We start from the raw sequence: 19,862 nt of genomic DNA, 5'->3' as shown, positions 1-19,862 counted from the left end.
CCAGTCACTGAATCAATCCACCTCATAGAGGGCCTTCCCCTCCTGCGCTGTCCCTCCACCCTCCCAAGCATGATGTCCTCTCCAAGGACCAGTCTCTCCTCACAAGTATGTTAGACGGAGCCTCAGAATCCTTGCCTCCAGGGAGCCAACCCGGTTTAACCCTTTCCAGGATGAATCTGTTTGTTTTCCTCACAGTCCTTGGTACTCTTCAATACTCTTCACCAGCACCACAGCTCAAAGGCATCAGTTCTCCTTCTATCCTCCTTAGTCATTGTCCAACTCTCTGATGCATAACAAGTGTAAATGTCAATAAATTTATAAAGGAAAATGCTGTATTAGTATTGTTATGAAAATAGCAAGAAGCCTGCAGTGCAATCCTGAAGGCATGCAGTTCAAATCCATCAGATGCTCCTCTGGAGAAGGAGGAGCAGTCTCCTCCTGTGCCAGTCAGATCCGACTCAACAACGAGAAAAAATATGAAAGGGATACAGAGATCTTCAACTGTCTGTGTACTGCATCTTTGGAACTATAGTTCTGTACATTTCTGCCTTTGCGTAAACCCAATTAAATAGAAATCTTAATGGTGTTGATTTGTAGTTGAAAGAACCTAGCCAGTGATATAGAAAAATTTATTTTCTCACTTTTTACAGTGATTTTTTTTCCCCCTAGTGTTATAATTTTATAGTTTTGTAGTTTTTGGTGTAGCTTCTTAATCCACCTGGAATGCTTTAAAAAATCAGTATTTTAGGCAGCAGTGTCTTGATCTTTAAATAAACCTTGACTTGTTGAACTAGGTAGGAAAATGTGTACCATAACAGTCCCAAACTCAACAGTCTGTGCATACAAACATCATTGATAACAGCTTGCAGATTGACAGCTACCTGATCATTTGATCAAGTGTTGCTATTTTGGTCTTGAGAATATTGTCTTTTTCTTCAGCAACTTCTATTTCATGTCCATTTGTAAGCATTTTGAGGCTGTTACAACCAACAGGTTTTCGAGTAAACTTTGGAAATCTTTTTATTTTAAGTGGATTAAATTCAGGCATTATTTTTGGAAGGGCTATATAAAATTCTTCATAAATTTCATCAGTCAAATTCTTCAGAATCAAATCAGTCCCTCCTTCAAAACCATTTTCTTCTGCTATTTTGATAAATTGCCTGTGAAAACAGCAGCTTTGATTTTTTTTTTAAGTGAATTGGAAGGGAAAGCTAAGAACACTTGGCAAATGGCTCCACGTTTGTTTTTTTTTTTTATTCTGTCGTGTATGTACATATATCAAGTGTCAAATCAAGATAAACACCTTTGGATAAGTGAAGTCCAGAATTTGAAATTTCTTAAGTAGGTGAACAGCTTTCTTTACTTCATATATTTTTCTTGGTTTTAAGTATTATAAAAAAGGTGATCTTCAGGCTCATCTTCCATGCAGCCATATAACTTATTTTTTCTGTTTCATCTCTTCTGGCAGGCCATTTTAGATCAACCTTCAGCCAAAAATTAGACAGGCCTATAAAATAAACAGTAACATTGGAGAGGAACGACCCTAGTCAGAACTTTTTTTGGGGGGGAGTGTTTAACTTATCTTACCCACTTTTATACCGTTGAGTCAGATCCAACTGGCACAGAAGAAAATTACCCCTTCTCCAGTGGACCATCTGGTGGATTTGAGCCTTGTAACATCGGTATTGAAGCACAGGTTCTTGCCACTAGACCGCCCTTAGTCAGACTTTTCTAAAAATTTTTTTAACTATTATTTTGTGTGTGTGCGTGCGCGCCGTCAAATCAGATTTGACTGGTACAGGAGGAGATTGTTCCTCCTTCTCCAGCAAAGCATCTGGTGGATTTGAACCGCTCATCACTGGGATTGCAGTGCACCTTCTTGCCACTAGGCCACCAGAGATCTCCCTAGTCAGAACTTTTTAACAACAATATTTCTATAACAAACATCAGAACCCTTCTAAAACTGTTGTTCTAAAGTGATATCTTGAGAAAATGGAAAAATTTCTGTGGTCATGCAAGCAATTTCTTGGAGTAAGCTTCAGTTGTAAAAGATCATAACATTCAGTGCTGTGACTTTCATACTTTTGTTTGTTTTTAGACATGATCTAATTATAGGATTAAGGCATTAAACGGTGGTTTGAAAGGCAAGGAACAGTAGTTTGAAAAGAATACCCTTACCTTCATGATGTTAGTAGAGGTGAGAGTGTGAAGATGACACATAGTTAGGTAGCCAGGAGGAGCATCTGCTGGAAGTCTCCATTCCAAGCCTTGCTTTGCTCTTTACCATTTTACATGTTTTAAAGCAAGTGATTTACCTCTAGGTCTCCATTCCTTTTTCTAAAAATAGAATATAATAACCTTAAGATGGTTATATTTTTAGCAGGGTCACCTTGATTGAATTAAAGTTAGCATTCAATTAAATGCCAGATTTTTGAGTATACAGGTAGTCTCCATCTTATATTTGTGTTAGGATGGACTGCATTAAATCAGAGTAGTTAAAATTAAATCCCATTCAAAGTTGGAGACTACCCTTACAAGTGATGACTAGCATTTGTTTATAATTTGATGTATATACATCATACACCTGAGGCCAAGTTGGCACAAACAAAAGAACAGTTGTAAGCAGACATTAGTAATTAGAAGGTGGAAGGTGAGAAGTATTAACGTAGAAAAATTGGACCTTATTAAGAGAAATGGAATGCATAAATACTGACATACTAGGTGCTGTTTAGATAACATGGATTGGCGTGGGACATTTTGAATCAGGCAGTCTTATGATCTACTGTGCTGGAGATGAAAGGAAAAATGGGCTTGCAGTCAAAGATAAAAAGACCATTTCCAAATCTATATATTAAAATACAATGTTGTGAGTGACAGAATAATATCCATACACACACAAGGAATACCTGTTAATACCACCATCATCCAAATGTACCAATAACCAGAGCCAAAGAAGAGGAAATAGATTATTTCAGCTAAATTTTGCAGTCAGAAATAGATTGAACATGCAACCAGAAGCTCTGATAATAATGTGTGACTGGAATGCAAAAGTTGAGAAGGATCAGTAGTCAGAAAACATGGGCTTGGTGACAGAAATGAGGCTGGAAATAAACAATTTTGTACCATCAGTGACTATTCATTGCAAATAACTTTTATAAGAAACAAACAGCAACTATACACATGGACCTCACCTGATGGTCTGCACATGGATCAGAGTGGACTACATCTGTGGAAAGAATCATTGGAAAAGCTCAGTATCCGCTGTTAAAACTAGGCCAGGTGCTGATTTTGGAACAGACCATCATCTACTCATGCAAATTCAAACTGAAGCTTAAGAATGAAATTAAAAATTTGACCTTGAGTCTATTCCACTTGAATTTTAAAAAAAAATATCTCAGGAACAGGTTTGGAGCCTTGAACACTAATGAGGGGAGGCTAGATGATCTGTGGAGGATCTCAAGAATATTATCTATGACGAATGTAAAGGCTCATTACAAAGACAAAGGAGGAAGAAAAGACCGAGAGAGATGGATGTGATTAGAGGCTGAATATTGCACTAGAGTGCCAGGAAGTCAAAGCAAAGGGAAGAAATCAGGAAAGAGCTGAACAGAAGATTTCAAAGGACAGCTCAGGAAGACAAAGTATTAATGAAGTGTACAAAGAGCTGGAATCAGAAAAGAGCCATACTCACTCAGTATTTCTTAAGCTGAAGAAACTGAAGAACAAATTCAAGCCTCGAATTGGCAATACTTAAGCATGCTATAGGTAGAATATGGAATGACCCACGAAACATCAAAAGAAGGTGAAAGGAGTACACCAAGTCACTGTACCAAGAAGAATTGGCTGACACAGAATTTCATGGAACAACATATAATCAAGAGGCAGTGATGATGGAGGGATTTCAAGCTGCTTTGAAGACATAGGCAAAAAAAAGAGAAAGCCCCAGGAATTGAGGGAATAACAATTGACATATTACAACAAACAGGTGTAGCCCTGGTTGTGCTTACCAGGCTGTGCCAAGAAATCTGGAGGAGAACCACTTGGCCAACTGACTGGAAGAGATTTAGATTTATTCCCATTCCACATAAATGTGATCCAGCAGAGTGCAAATTTTCAAATGATAATCACTAAAATAACATGAAAGAAAAATCCTGCTAAAGATCATCCAAAAACTATTGGAATAGAATTACCAGAAATGAAAGCTGGGTTTGGAAGAGGCTGTGGAGTTGGGGACAGCATCACAACTGTCATTAGGATATTGGCTGAAAGCAAAGAATACCAGAGCAATGTCTATGTTTCATTGACTGTGCAAGGCGTTTGATTGTGTGGATCACAACAAATTGTGGCAGACCTTGTGAAGAATAGGAATCCCAGAACACCTGATTATGCACGTGTGAAACCTACACTTGGACCAGAAAGCAGTCCTCAGAGCAAGGAAATGCTGTATTGTTCCAAATCAGGAAGGGAGAGCATCAGGGATGCTTCCTGTCTCCATACTTTTTCCATCTGTAAGCGGAAAATATCATTTGGGAAGATGGACTTTATGAGAAGGAATGTGGCATCAGGATTGGAGGAAGACTCATCAACAGCCTACATTATGTAAATAACACAACCTTGCTTGCCAAAACTGAGGAGGACCTGAAACATTTGCTGCAGAAGGTCAAGGACAACAGTCTTCAGTATGAATTGAAGCTCAGCATCAAGAAGATAAAGATTCTCACTGCTGGACCAATTGGCAGGATTGTGATAGATGGAGAAGAGATTGAGGTTGTTAAATATTTCATCTTCCTCAGTTCCACAAATCAACACTTTGGGCACCAAAAGGCAGGATATTAAAAGACTAATTGCATTAGAAAAATCTGCTTTCAGGGACCTCTCCAGAGTGCTGAAAAGCAGTGATGTCAGTCTATATACTAAGGTGCCCCGCAATCCAGATTGTAGTCTTTCCAGTTACCTGTTAATGCATCAGAGACCTGGACAGTGACAAAAGAGGACAGAAGAAGAACAAATACTTTTGAGTTGTGGTGCTGGAGAAGAGTATTGAACATACCATGAACTATCAAGAGAACTAATAGGTCTGTCCTGGAGAGGATGAAACAAGCTGCTCCTAGGAGGCAAGGATTTTGAGGCTCTAGCTCATATACTTTGGGCATATTGCCAGAAAGGACCAGTTATTGGAGGGGAACCTTATTCTTGGAATGGTGTAGGGAAAGCTCAGGAGAGGAAGACCTTGGATGAGATGGATTTACTCAGTAACTGGGGCAGTGGGAGCCGGTATGTCAAGAGATAGTGAGATTGGCCCAGGATGGAGCAAGGTTCAGAACTATTGTGTATAGAGTTGCTGTGAGTCTCAGGCAAAAAGACGGCACATAACAGCAGCAGCATATGTATACAGAACATTTGTCACCCCAGACATTTCCATTATGCCTTCCGAGTAGAGTTGATAGGCTAAGACAAAGGTCTGTAAGTGGTTTGTAAATCGTTTGTGCTGTAGAACAGTAATTTAAAAGAACATGTTCTCACAAATGCTGTAACTTAAATGTGTTGTAATCTGTATCATTTTACCAAGAAATTAAACTGCATTGATCACCTAGACCTAGATCTGGGTTAAATTTGTGGACATAATGGTTATGGTTTCTCTTGTTACTCAGCTCTCCCATCATAGTGTAAAAATCATAGACAATACATAATGAATTTTCATTATAAAAATGACAACAGACCTATAGGCCATAGTTTACTGACCCCTCGTCTGGATAATAAATGTCATAGATAAACTACAATACATTGCCAGATAATATTTGTAAGTGATAATGTTAAGTGATTATTTAGTAGCACAGTGCTAGTCAGGCTGCCTTTATTACAGTATTAGGAAGTATTGTTTTAGAAATTTGTTGCTGTGACTTACATGGCTTTTTTTTGTTCTGCAGCCATCTGTGAGAAAGACACATTGCAGTGGCAGGAAACACAAAGAGAATGTGAAAGATTACTATCAAAAATGGATGGAAGAACAGGCTCAGAGCCTAATTGACAAAACAAGTACGTTTCATTCTTCTGTTGTAATATGGAAGAGTGGTCCTATTCTTTTTCATACCCATGGTTCTGTTTTGCTTTGGGTTTTTCCACAGAAACCACTCATTCTGAATGATAAATAGCGGCATTTGGACATGCTATGTGAAATTGAGAAATCATAGGTTTCTGGGGGATATAAGAATATAAATTTATTATTGCACATGAAACATAGCAGATAATGGTTAAGCTGGGAGGCAAGAAGAAAAGTATTACATTGCCTAGCATACAGTAATTTGGACCAAATTTTTTGGTAAATTCATATAAAATTTTTTGTGACCGTGTTTTTTAGACGTGTTTTACGAGATTGTGTTGTTGATGTACTATCAAATAGGAACTCCAGTTGAGTTTTCTATACATCACACAGGAGGAGATTGTCCATCTTTCTCCCTCAGAACAGCAGGGGGATTTGAATCCCTTCCTTTGGGTTGGCAGCACAACTCCTTACCACTGTGTACTTCTGTTGAAATAGTTTGAGAAGCTTCACTTGGGTTTCTACTCCTTAAGGTCCTGATAAAAAGAATTTGTCATCAAAAAAGTAACTGATATGTCAAGAGAATCTGGATATGTTTTGCATCCCATTGCTACCATGAATTGGTTCAGACCTGGGGTACATACCAATGGTTGGATCCAAGGCACTGATAGAAGACAAGGTTGCATTTCAATTCTGGATCATCCTGGTATATTTGAAACCACGCTTTTCTTAATAATTTCTTGTACCCAGAGTTGGCAAAGCAAATGTAGAATTTGTAATTTGGTTTTTAAAAATCAGGATTTTTACAGAAAAATTCAAAGTAGAAAAAGTTTTATGAACAATCACCCCCCTCTAACAGTTATCACCTTATGGTCAGTCTTTTTACCAAGATTCTCAACCCTGGCACTATTGACATTTTATGCCTAATGAGTCATTCTTTAGACTTGGGAGGGTATCCTGTACATTGTCAAGATGTTTACGCTGCAGTCCCGAAAGCATGTGGTTCAAATCCACCAGATGCTTTGCTGGAGGAGGAGGGGCAGTCTCCTCCTGTGCCAGTCGGATCTGACACAGCAAGGAAAAGAAATTTAAAAAGAACATCCCTGACCTCCACCAGTAGATACCAGTAGCAAACACCAGTTGTGACAATCAAAAATGCCATTGTATGGCCTGGTTGAAAACTGCGGTATACCTTCTTCTACTCACATTTGTTTGCAAAAATTAATTACATAATCTTTTCCTCATTTGTAAAGATGATAGACATTTTTGGCATTAAAATATTAACACTCTCTTACTTATTTTTCATATGTGGCAAAATAACTTAGGATGTATAAACATTTTTAATGAAGCACTTGTAGAGGATGGAAGCATACCCATGAAGGCCATAATGTAGTAACTGGATGAATACCTGTTACAGCAAAATAATTTTGAGTCATTAAACTTGGAAAACAAAGTTGTTATTTTAATAAAGGGGTTGTTAAATTCTTATTCATTGTATATGTTTCTTCTCTCCCTCTTCACCAAAGCGGCTGCATTTCAACAAGGAAAGATACCTCCTACTCCGTTCTCTGCGCCTCCTCCAGCAGGTGCCATGATCCCACCTCCACCCAGTCTCCGTAAGTTTATAAAGTTCTTTAAGATTCAAGTTCTTTTTAAATTATCTCACGGTTGACTTTCAAATGCTTACTGAATTAATATATAGATAATACTAGAAAAAGGAGTTCTGGTGGCGTAATCTGTAACTTATGTTGCTAACAAAGAGGCTGTGCGTCTTCAGCGGTTCAAATATACCAGTGGCTCCTCTGGAGAAAGATAGGATGAACTGTTTCTTACCACTAACCTCTTTCCCCTTCTTCCCCACCCTCTTTTAAAATTTACAACCTCAGGAACCTGTTGGCGAATCTCTTTAACTCAGAAATACTTGATGACAGTGTGTTGAGTTCATAGAAAACTTTTAGCCTTACAGTACTGGGAAAAGCTTCAACATTAGCTTTTGACTACATCATTATTAGGATATTTATTGTGGTATCCCAGATAGGGGTCTGAGACAGATTCAAATGATTAGATTAGTGATTGAAATTACTAACAAACTCCTCAATCTTCCTCTCTGTTGTCTAACACACCTAACAACAGTATAGGTATCTTGTGAAAGACAAGAATTGGGTAATTGGAAATAGAATCTAAACCTTCTGCTATAACGTCTGATGTTTTCTGCTTTTCAAAGAAGAGATTGACTAGCTTGACTGTAAACCTGAGAAGGTTCACAGTGCAATTTAACTCAGAGACTTAAACAGTCTTGCAGGTAATTGTGAGTGTAAACTTACTAGACTATTTAGGATTGTTGCTCACTACTGTAGGAGCAAGTCCCTGAGTGGTGCAAATGATTCAGCAATTGACTGTTAGCCAAAAGGTTGGTGATTTTTTTAATCTCATCTGAAGATGCTTTGGAAGTCAGACCTGGCCATCTGCTTCTGAATGGTCATAGCCTTAAAAGTCCTGTAGAGAGGTTGTACTTTGCACACACGAGATCACCATGAGTCTGAATCTGCTTGTGCAATAAAAATTAACAACAAATAGCAGGTGTGAAAGGGTGTGGTGGTGAAGTGATGGAGTGTGCCTTTTAGGCAGAAAACCCAGGTTTCTTTCCTGGCCAGTGCAACTCAAGTACAGCCACTACCTATCTCAGTCAAATCTTGTGTATTACTGTAATGCTAAACAGATGTCAGTGGTGCTTTCAAACTAAGAGTGCTCTACTTCTGGAAAAAATCAGTCGTGAAAACCCTGTTGATTCTAGCAGTCTGTTCCTGTTGTACGTGGAGGTCACTGCCTTAACAGCAATTTGTAACAATAGAGGCAGACTGCTAATGGCCTGCCCTAGCCCTTTACAGTTACCTACTAACCAAACCAACTCACTAGGTTACCTCTTTCTTACCCCACTACAGTGGTTTGACATTCATTTCGTTCTTTTAATAACAATAGTCTCAGAGAATGAAAACATACTCCTTTTTCTAAGGGCTGAATATTTAATTTTGTCAGGTATATCTAGATCTGCAAATAAGATACTTTAATCTGTCAATCTGGATTTTTATTTATTTTTTTAAAAAAATAAAAAGCCTAAAATTACATGCTCGTAACTTAAGTACATTAGCTCTCTTTCAGGAGCTCTATAAGTCTATAAAAGGTACAGTTCTTTCTTGGTGGTGGTAGTAAATTAAAGTTAGTTGAAATGCTTTTAACTTGGTAAACTGCCTGACTTTTCTTGCTTTTTAGTCATAAAGTAACTTAGGCTTGTGACATGCCAATTTTTATAGATCTACTCTTTAAAGGATCTTTAAGAAACTTACTGTTAGAGAATTTGAACTCTTTTGTGAGACCCTATTGTTTATTAAGAAATGTCAGTATATAAGCACACTTTATCTCAAGTCTCCATTCTTTCTTTCAGCTGGCCCTCCTCGCCCTGGTATGATGCCAGCACCCCATATGGGGGGACCTCCTATGATGCCAATGATGGGTCCTCCTCCTCCTGGGATGATGCCAGTGGGACCTGGTAAGTTTGTTATGTGCCGTTGAGTTGCTTGCGACTCATAGCGACCCTGTGTAAAACAGCCCTAAACTCTGCTCTGTCCTATGCCAGTCTCACTGTCTCCAACACTTCCATCCCGATTATCCCAGTCACTGAATCAATCCACCTCATAGAGGGCCTTCCCCTCCTGCGCTGTCCCTCCACCCTCCCAAGCATGATGTGTCTCTCCAAGGACCAGTCTCGCCTTACAACATGACCAAAGTATGTCAGATGTAGCCTCAGAATCCTTGCCTCCAAGGAGCAGCCCGGTTTGACCCTCTCTAGGAGGAAACTGTTTTCTTAGCAGTCTATGATTACAGTGTAGGTGTTGTAATTAATATCATAGTCAAAATGAATAAATGATTTTCATTCAAATAATTGAGAGATTGGGAAGATCAGGAATAGAAAGTATGGTTGTAGGCTGATAACTATTGAAGTTGAATAGTGGATGTTCATTATACTTTTTTATTTGGTATATGCTTGTATATCTCCATAATATAATATAAAGCATATACAAACAGAAAATAGAAATCCAGACCTTACTGTAAAATCAGTATTGGCATTTTTCAGATAGTTTGTAATCTTTGGTTTAGATCAAGTCCCTCTAAGAAATGGTTAAATATGTTGTTGTTATGTGCCGTTGAGTCGTTTGCGACTCATTGCAACCCTATGTACAACAGCCCTAAACCCTGCTCTATCCTGTGCCAATCTCATTGCCTCTGACACACCCATCCCGATTACCCCAGTCACTGAATCAATCCACCTCATAGAGGGTCTTCCCCTCCTGCGCTGTCCCTCCACTCAGCCCAGCATGATGTCCCTCTTCAAAGACCTGTCTCTTCTTACAACATGTCCAAAGTATGTCAGGCGAAGCCCCAGAATCCTTGCCTCCAAGGAGCAGCCTAGTTTAACCCTCTCTAGGATGAATCTATTTGTTTTCTTGGCAGTCCATGGTACATTCAGTACTCTTCTCCAGCACCACAGCGCAAAGGCATCAATTCTCCTTCTATCCTCCCTAGTCATTGTCCAACTCTCTGATGCATAACAATATAGATTAGATTAAATATGGATCCTTCAGTGGTATCTTTTTCCTGTTCAAATTGATAATTCCAAACCCATTGCCTTTTGTACCTTTGCTTATACAGTGTGCCACTTTTTTTGATAAGACTGTATTCAACTTTAAATAACATTTTTTCTTGAATTATTCATTGGAACCCTTTAACCAGAATTGTTTTGTTAAAAATAATTAGGTAAAATTTTATATTTAAAAAGAATATGACATGAAAATTAGGAGACTTGATAATAAAATGAATACCTATAAGACCATTATCCAGCTGAAGAGCTAGGACAGCATTACCAGTTCCATGCTCCTCAACCTGAGCTCTATTCCTTCTTTCTCCTCATGTTTATATTTTTGGTGGTTATGTTGGTGGAACACTTAAAAAATTATTAACAGTTTCTGAAATGTGTTGTAAAAATAATACTTTTGTGAGCCAGTTGTTAAACACATTTTCCTCTGTTTTGGGTTTTTGCTTGGGCTTTTTTCCTTGAGCTAAGTATGGTTACTTGAAAGTTCTCAGCATGGGCCTTCTGCTCCCCTTTTCTACAAATCCAAATAAATTATTAGTAGTAAGATTGTCTTCTGTGCCTGTGTACAGTCATGAAGTAGCTCCAGTGTATATGATGGCGACAACTGACTAAAAGAGATGACTGAAAAACATGTGATTACTTATTAATTTCCCTGAGTAAGGAAAGCAAGATTTATTTAGGGAACAACTGTCCCTGGTGATTTATGAAGTCTGTTAATAGTGTCTACCTTACTATCATTAGCTCATAATCCCACATGATTCTTAATGCGGATCCCCTTGTCTTTGTTTAACACGTTGCCGCAAATGATAGTAATACATTGAACAAAATGTGTTTCTAAGCACAGTCGTCAATTTAAAAGTGTGCGGCAAGTCTAAGAAATTTAGAGATATGGTTCATTTGCCAGGTATGGAGTTTTTTCCAGCATTTTGCAGGGGAGATGTTGTTGTTGTTATGTGCCATCAAGTCACCTGCAACTCATAACAACCCTATGTACAACAGCCCTAAAACCTGTTCTATGCCTTGCCAATCTTACTGTCTCCGACACACCTATCTCTGTTACCACAGTCACTGAACCACAGTCCACCTCATTGAGGGTCTTCCTCTCCTGCGCTGACTCTCCACCCTCCCAAGCATGATGTCCCTCTCCAAAGACTGATCCCACCTTGCAACATGTCCAGAGTATGTCAGAGGAAGCTTCAGACTCCTTGTCCCCAAGGAGCAGCCTGGCTTCACCCTTGGTTTGTTCTCCATGGTGTTTTCAATACTCTATTCCAGCACCACAACTCAAAGGCATAAATTCTCCTCCTATCATCCCTAGTCATTGTCCAGCTTTCTGATGCATAGCAAATAACTGCAAAGACCATGGCCTGTATCAAGCACACCTTAGTCTCCAGACTGATACTGTTTCTCTTCAGTACTTTGGAGAGGTCTCTGACAGCAGCCTTTCCCTATGCAATTTATCTTTTCATTTTCCTGCTGGTACCAAGAGTGTTGATTGTAGAGTCAAGCAAACTGAAGCTGTTGACAGTCTCAATCTCTTCACCATTCATCATGATGGTGCCAGTCGGCCCATTGGTGAGAATCTTTGTTTTCTTGATGTTGAGCTTCAATCCTTATTGAAGGCTGCAGTCCTTGACCTGTAGTAAGTGCTTTAGTTCCGCCTCAGTTTCAGCAAGCAGGGTTGTGTCATCTGCATAACGCAGATTAGATTGTTGATTAGTCTGCCTCCAATCCTGATGCCACATTTCTCCTCATAGAGCCCAGCCTCCCAGATAGTCTATTCTGCACATAGATTGAAAAGATAGGGAGATAGGACACATTCTTGGCACACACCCTTCCCAATTTTGAACCATGCAATGTTTCCTTGCTCTGTTCTGATGAGCATCATAAGCACAATCAAATGTCCTGAGATTCCCAATTCTTCTCAAAGTCAGCCACAGTTTGTTGTGACCCACGCAGTCAAATGCATTTACATAGTCAATGAAACACAGATAGACTTTCCTCTGGTACTCTGCTTTCAACCAAGATCCACCTGATACTAGCTATAATATCCCTAGTACCATGGCCTCTTCTAAACCCAGCCTGCACTTCAGGCAGTTCTCTGTTGATGTACTGTTACAGTTGTTTTTAATTCAAGTCTCATGAAATCCTCACATAAGTAGTAATTTCTGACTTCTTTTTCTCTTGTGTTTTTCTGTAGCTCCTGGAATGAGACCACCCATGGGAGGCCACATGCCAATGATGCCTGGGCCCCCAATGATGAGGCCCCCTGCCCGTCCCATGATGGTGCCCACGAGGCCAGGAATGACTCGACCAGACAGATAAGGACAGAGTGCAGCTTCTTTGTATCAGTTTTATATTACTTGTACTACTTCACCAGGAGAATCCTGGTGCTGTGACTATGGGTGTTTTCTTAACAGCACAAGGAAGACTTGCTCCCCTTTTCTATCACAGAATCGTTTGAGTGAAGTAATGGGCAAAGGATTAAAAAAGCAATTTTTGTGTTGTGACATGTGAAAATAAAATTGTGAACTCTTAGTTAAAAATGTGTCCCCTTTTTTTCTTGCCTCAACTGTCTTAGTATATTATAAAGGAGATGATGTGTTCTCATTGCATTTCTTTAGCTCATTCTTTCTGCAGCATACTCACTGCATGAGATTCTTCTCCTTTGCTGTAGCAGAGCGTTCCTTTGACACGTTCCCTTTATTTAGTAAAGTTTTCTTATGAAGAACTTTTGTAAATCTAACACTTGTAGAGGCCTTGTTAATTAATGAGAAACAGCACTGATGATAGGTTTGGTTGGATTTTTTTACATGGATAACACTTTATTTAATAAATGATACATTTTAAGCAGGGCTTTGAACTAGTTTTTCCTTGTTTAGCAACTGAAATTTGCAAACTTTGCATGCCTGAACCAGTAACCAGAAAGGAAAAATTACAGATTAACGCATTGCTAGAAACTGACCTTCTTAGAAAACAGCTGCCAAGTACATGTAACATAACAACCTGGTCTCTTTAGTGACAGAATCCTAAACAGCTCTGCTCTGTTCAAAGATGGCAACTGAGGTGCCACTTTGATGGCACGTTGCACTCTATAATCCTGGCAATAGTCTCATTTCCAATATTAGGCACTTGAAAAGGCTTACCATTGTTTCTTCTAGGTTACCCATTTCGGTTATTATTCCAGATACTCGTATTTTAGAAACTCTTCTCTATTCCATTTCATTTTATTAGCCATGACAGAACTAGAAGAAAGGAAAAACTTTTTTGAAGCCTTGGTTTTACTTATTTTATGCTGAAGTAGAGGTAAGTACTTCATGTAGTTTGTCACTTCTTTGTATCATTTTTTTTTTAATTTTATTCATTTTAATGAACTTTTTCAGAGGATTTGGATTTCCATTCATTCATTGTTGCATTTTTCTCCCTGCCCACCCCTCCCCCCAGTTCGCTCTTCTCTTTGAAAAGTAAAAGAAAAATTCCTTCATTAGTATACAATCACCCCCCCCCCACACACACACACACACACACGGAGTACACTCCATTATGCAACCTTCATTCTGGACTCTTGTCATAACCATAATTCCCAATCATATATTGCTTTTAAACTGTTCTCTCCATCATCTGTTTCAATGCCGTCGTTTATGTGCCGTCGAGTCGCCTGCGACTCATAGCGACCCTATGTACAACAGCCCTAAACTCCGCTCTGTCCTGTGCCAGTCGCACTGTCTCTGACACTCCCATCCCAATTATCCCAGTCACTGAATATTTCCATACTTGAAAACTCAACTTCCTTTGCCGTTTCTGTTATCTAAATGTGTTCTGTTGTACATAGGGTTTTCAGAGGCCTGCTATTTCAGAAGTGGATGGCCAATCCTTCTTCCTAGTCTGTCTCAATGTGAATGTTCAGATTTAGGGAAGTATCAGACAGACCAGCAAGTTGAAGGTATATCCCTTATTGCGGAGTTAACTTTAGTGTCAGTGTTGTCCCTGCCTTTCTCACACGTGTCTGCAGTATACATAATTTATCCAGTTTTTCTCAGTCTCACCCTGACCCTGATGTCAGTCCCTTTCTACAACAGTGGCATTATGCAGTATTTGTCCTTTTGTGACGGAGATATTTCACTCAGCATAATGTCCTCCAGGGTCACCCATTTTGAGTAATATTGCATGAATTCCTTGTTTTTCAATGCAGCATAGTGTTCCATTGTGTGAAGATACCAGAGGTGCTCTATCCATTCGTTTGATGGGCACTTGTTTCCAATTCTTTGCTATTGTGAACAAAGCCGCAATAAACGTGGATTGCATATATCTGCCTGGGCGGCAGTTATGGTTTCTTCAGGGTATATTCCCAGTATCTTATATTTTTAATCATTAGAGAAATCAATAAAAGTAAAAAGCAAATGTGCCAGTTTGGAAAGTTAGCTGATAGATTTTATTCTATTAAAAATTGTAACTATATTCATTTGTGTGTCTAATTTTTTTTTAAATTTTAAAATGAAACTAAAATGGTGGTAGATAAATTGCTGCTTTTCCTAGAAACTTGTGGATAGTTTGAAAAAGCTATTTTAGGCAAGGAGATGACTTTGAGTAAACAAGGGACTATAAATAGAATTCCTGCCAAAGAGATGATCCTTTGATCTTTAAGTCCCAAAATTCTGTTCTCTGTGGCTTAAATTTGCTTCTAAAATCTTCTGCAGTTTGTTAGGGACTCTGCGAACTGAACTTTACATGACTAAGCAAGTTTCTGTTCTGAATGGCACTATCTGAGTGTGTCTTTTTTGATGCTTAGGAAGCCTACAGATAGCTGTTTAGGTTTTTAAAGCATTTCCCAGAGTATGTTTTGAAAATGGAATTGTCATTCTAGAAACTTTAGGCTTTGATTAAGATGTCTTAGATAGGTTGAGAAAAATAATTTGATGACTGTAAAATTTAACAAACTTACTGAAATGAACAAAAGTAGGGATACATATTGTAAGATTCATTTTTGCATTATTAGCCTGTAAACTATAAGTATGATTAATGACTATAAGATTTTGATATAACATATTTTGTTTATATGTTGTTAAAAAGAAGGCAATTTTTTTTTTGCTGATTTATGCCATTGGTCATCTAGTTTTAATTTAAAAATATTGGCCAACTACAATGTGATAATTTATAGTTACATAGAAGAATACTATTAAATACCAAGAATACAAAAAGTTATTATACATGTTGGATGATACATATACTTGATGCTTTTTCTGTGGTCACACATGCAGCCATTAGTGCCATTAAAGTCCAAGACATTTCCACTGCTAATATGTCAGAACACCAGTCTCCTTGATTCTGAGCTGCATGAGAAATAGGATCCTTGCAAATTAGCTTGTGGGTAGTTTGGTCATCTTGTGTGGAAAAAAGTCCAGAGGTGATTAAGTGTTTGGCCCAGTTACATAGCTTTAATCAGATGCTGTCTTTTAGGTTCCTAGATACATTTAATGAATACAAGGAGGGGGGAACCCTGGCTTACCTTAACAGTTTTAGTTTTTTCCTTTCTAGTTTTAGTTTCTCAGTTCAAGAGACTACAAGTCCAAAATCAGAGTGTGGCTCTAGAGAGAATTATTTGCCTAGAGTTCCTGCATTTACAAATTTATCTGTGTCAGTTGTTATTTTAAAAAAAACAAAACAAACCAACAACAATCAATCTCAAAATCATTGCTTTGGAGTTGGAACTGACCCATAGTGATTCTTCATTAAGTTTCTGAGGCAATAAATCTGAGATTGCCCATCTTTCTTTCTCCCTTAGAGCTGCTAGCATGTTTGAATCGCCAGAGTAGCACTACCTTTGAATTAGCAGAATAATTCACCTTGACATTAGATAATGTCTTATTTTCTGTCTGTGTTGTGTTTGCTTGTCTCTTGTATCCAAATTTAGTTGTGTGTGCCTTAGGATGAGCTTGTGCATAGACAGAACTATAGTCTTTTTTAAAAAAAAAAATTCTTTTTCATTTGATGTACCATCAAATTGGATCAAACTGGCACAGGAAGAATTTGCCTCTTTCTCCAGTGGAGCATCTGGTGGATTTGAACTGTGCAACTTTGGAATTGCAGTGCAGCTTCTTGACACTAGGCCACCAGAGCTCCAGAACTATAGTCTTTTGCCATCTTTAAGACTTGATATATTTAAATCTATTGTGTGTTTCTAAATGCTGCTCTATACAACTCAACAGTGATGAGGTTTAGGGCCCACCCTCTGTTAGTATGACTTCAACTAACTGCATTTTGGAATTAGTAGATCCACAAGTCTGTGAGGCAAGATTCCCCTAAGTGTTCATTCCTAACAATTGAGTTTCTCTGACTGGTGGTAATGAAAGTTTACCTTGTATGTCATTTCTTTTTGAAAATTTTAGTATGTTAATTAATTGAAAACATGTCTTTCCTTTTCTTTGAAAATTTAAGGATTAGACTTGCTGGCACAGACTCAAAGACCGTATCTTGAACACTTTCAGACAAAGGCAAGAATAAAATAATCTGAAGTGGTTTTACTCTTGGCTCTTCATTGGAGAGTGCAAGATAATTTCAAACTTGTAGAGAAGATAATTGTACAAAGAACACTTTTGTGCTCTTTGCCTAGATTCACGTATTTTCATTTCATTTAATTTGCTTTTCCTTTGTACCTATGTCCTTAAGTGAATATTTCCTAAGAACAGTACATTCTCTTACACAATATAGTTGCAAATAAGATCTTGCTTTAATAACTTAATTTACGAACCATATCCTGTTGTGTTCTTTGTAGTATTTCCTTCTGCTCAAGGTCTTGTCTCGTATCATATAATGAACTTTTGGACAATGTCCTTTATTTCCTTCGTCTAAAACAGTCTGTCAGCCATTGTTTTGTCTGACACTGACAATGTCACCTCCTTTTGTTTAAGAAATGTGCCATGTTCCTGATTTTTTTTTTTGTATATATAATGTTTCTTCATTATTGTATTTGGATTACACATTCTCAGTTGTATCCTCATGAAGACCCATCTAGGAGATGGTACACAGTACTTCCCTACCCCTAATTACTGATTTTAATTTTGATCATCAATCAAGATGTCCAACTTCTTTATACCTTCTCTTTTGAATAAGTATCTTTAGGTTGCTACTTGTCACAAGACAATTGACTTCTGTCCTCATCTAATCAAGATAAGATTTTAAATACATCATGAGAAGCCAAGATCTCAAAGCCCTTTATAAGTACTTAAACACTTTCATAATGCCCCTGAAAAACAGGTCTCCTAATCTTTTTCCTCTGGACACCACTTTCTAGTTTTTTTGGAAATGTTTGTTGAAAAAATAATGAAAAATAGAGCAAAGGCTTTTACCTCCTGTGTTACAAATTGTGCTCCCTAGAGAAGCAAAACCAATGAATTACACAGATTTAAAAGAAATGGCCCACACCACAAAAAGATAAAGCAAAATGACCCAGTTAAAAATTGGGCACAGGATATGAACAGACACTTCACCAAAGAAGACATTCAGATAAGAGATGCAAATCAAAACAACTATGATATCTCATCCCAGTAAGAATAGCTAAATTTAACACCAAACATCAAATGCTGGTGAGGTTGTGGAGAAACTGGAATCCTTATTGACTGTTGGAGGGAGTGTAAAATGGTGCAACCACTGTGGCGCTTTGTCAAAAAGTTGCAAATAGAAATACCATTTGACCAAGCAATTCCACTACTGGGAATTTACCCTAAAGAAACCATAACTGCCACCCAAGCAGATATATGCACACCCATGTTTATTGCAGCTTTGTTTGCAATAACAAAGAGCTGGAAACAACCCAAATGCCCATCAACAAAAGAATGGATAGAGAAGCTCTGGTGTATTCACACAATGGAATACCATGCTGCATTGAAAAACAAGGAATTCATGAAATACGCAAAATGGATGACCCCGGAGGACATTATGCTGAGTGAAATATCTCCATCACAAAAGGGCAAATATTGCATAGGGCCACTATTATAAAATGGGACTGACCTCAGGGTTCATGGAAGACATAAAAGGAGGGGAGGAAAGATGTATATTGCATTGAAACAGATGGATAGAACTGTTTAAAAGGGAATGGGTATTACTGTCATTTCAGAAGTCCAGAGTGCAGGCTGCATAGTGGAGTGGACTTGGGGAGAAGGGATTGTGTAACAATGAGAGAGTTTCTCTTTTCAAGGAGAAGAGTGAAGTTGGGGTCGGTAGGAAAGAAAGTGCAACAATGAATAACTGGAAACACTAAGTCTCTGTAAACGTTCATTAAAATTAATGAAAAAAACCTTTTAACGCCCCCCCCCCAAAAAAAAAACCCCACACAAAGAAATGGCCCACATGCTTGTAGAGTCTGCTAAGTCCCAGATCTGTGAATCATACCTCTGGACAAAGGCTTTTAACTCAAGTAACTGAAGAATTCAAGGTTGGCAGTCAAGGTTAAGTCTAAGAATGGGAAATTACAAGGCAGTGCAGAGTCCAGATCAAGCAAAAGGAAGAAAACTTCCCCAGATGTCTATATATATATATTTGATGTTGTTCACATCCTAATAGCTCCCTTTCAACTGATTGGCTGCTCATAGCAGATCTCATGTGAGAGGCTGCATGTGATTTCATCAAGGAAATGATTGCATCAGATTTTATCATAATGTCAGAACAGAGAATGTAAATAGCCAAATTGACAGACATCTTAAACATCTCACCATTACCATAATAAAAATGTTACATAATTCCCCCTCTCCTCCTCTAGCAGGCTTTTACTGGTTGTGTTAGGTACTATGGAGTCAGAACTGACTCATAATGAACCCTCCAGTGGGTTTTCAAGGGGCAGTAAATTGCACGGGAGTTGATTACCCATTTATCTTCTGCAAAGCAGCTGGTAGATTCAAATTGTGTTCCTTTGGGTTGCCAGCACAAAGGAGGAAGAAAAAGAATGTAGAAGAGTTAAAGGCACTACTTATTGCCCACTCACCCAAAAATGACTGGACAGCACATCAGCAGAGAACTACCAGAAGTCCAGGCTGGGTTTAGAAGGGGTTGTGGTACTAGAGATACTGTAGCTGAGGTTAGGTGGATCTTGGCTGAAAGCAGGGAATACCAGAGGAATGTCTATCTGTGTTTCATTGACTATGCAAAGGCATTTGACTGTGTAGATCATAACAAACT

General features: G+C 38.4%; 1 pseudogene; it reads right to left on the bottom strand.

The window, feature by feature from the left end:
* Positions 1 to 728: 728 nt before the first annotated feature.
* LOC102860304 lies at positions 729 to 1,425 on the bottom strand (annotated as a pseudogene).
* Between the last annotated feature and the right edge of the window lie 18,437 nt (positions 1,426 to 19,862).

Source organism: Elephantulus edwardii, unplaced genomic scaffold (genome assembly GCF_000299155.1).
Source record: "Elephantulus edwardii isolate Elephantulus edwardi_28Jun2011 unplaced genomic scaffold, EleEdw1.0 scaffold00017, whole genome shotgun sequence".
NCBI lineage: Eukaryota > Metazoa > Chordata > Mammalia > Macroscelidea > Macroscelididae > Elephantulus > Elephantulus edwardii.
Note: the sequence above shows the minus strand (reverse complement) of the source record. Positions and strands in the feature narration are given on the sequence as shown.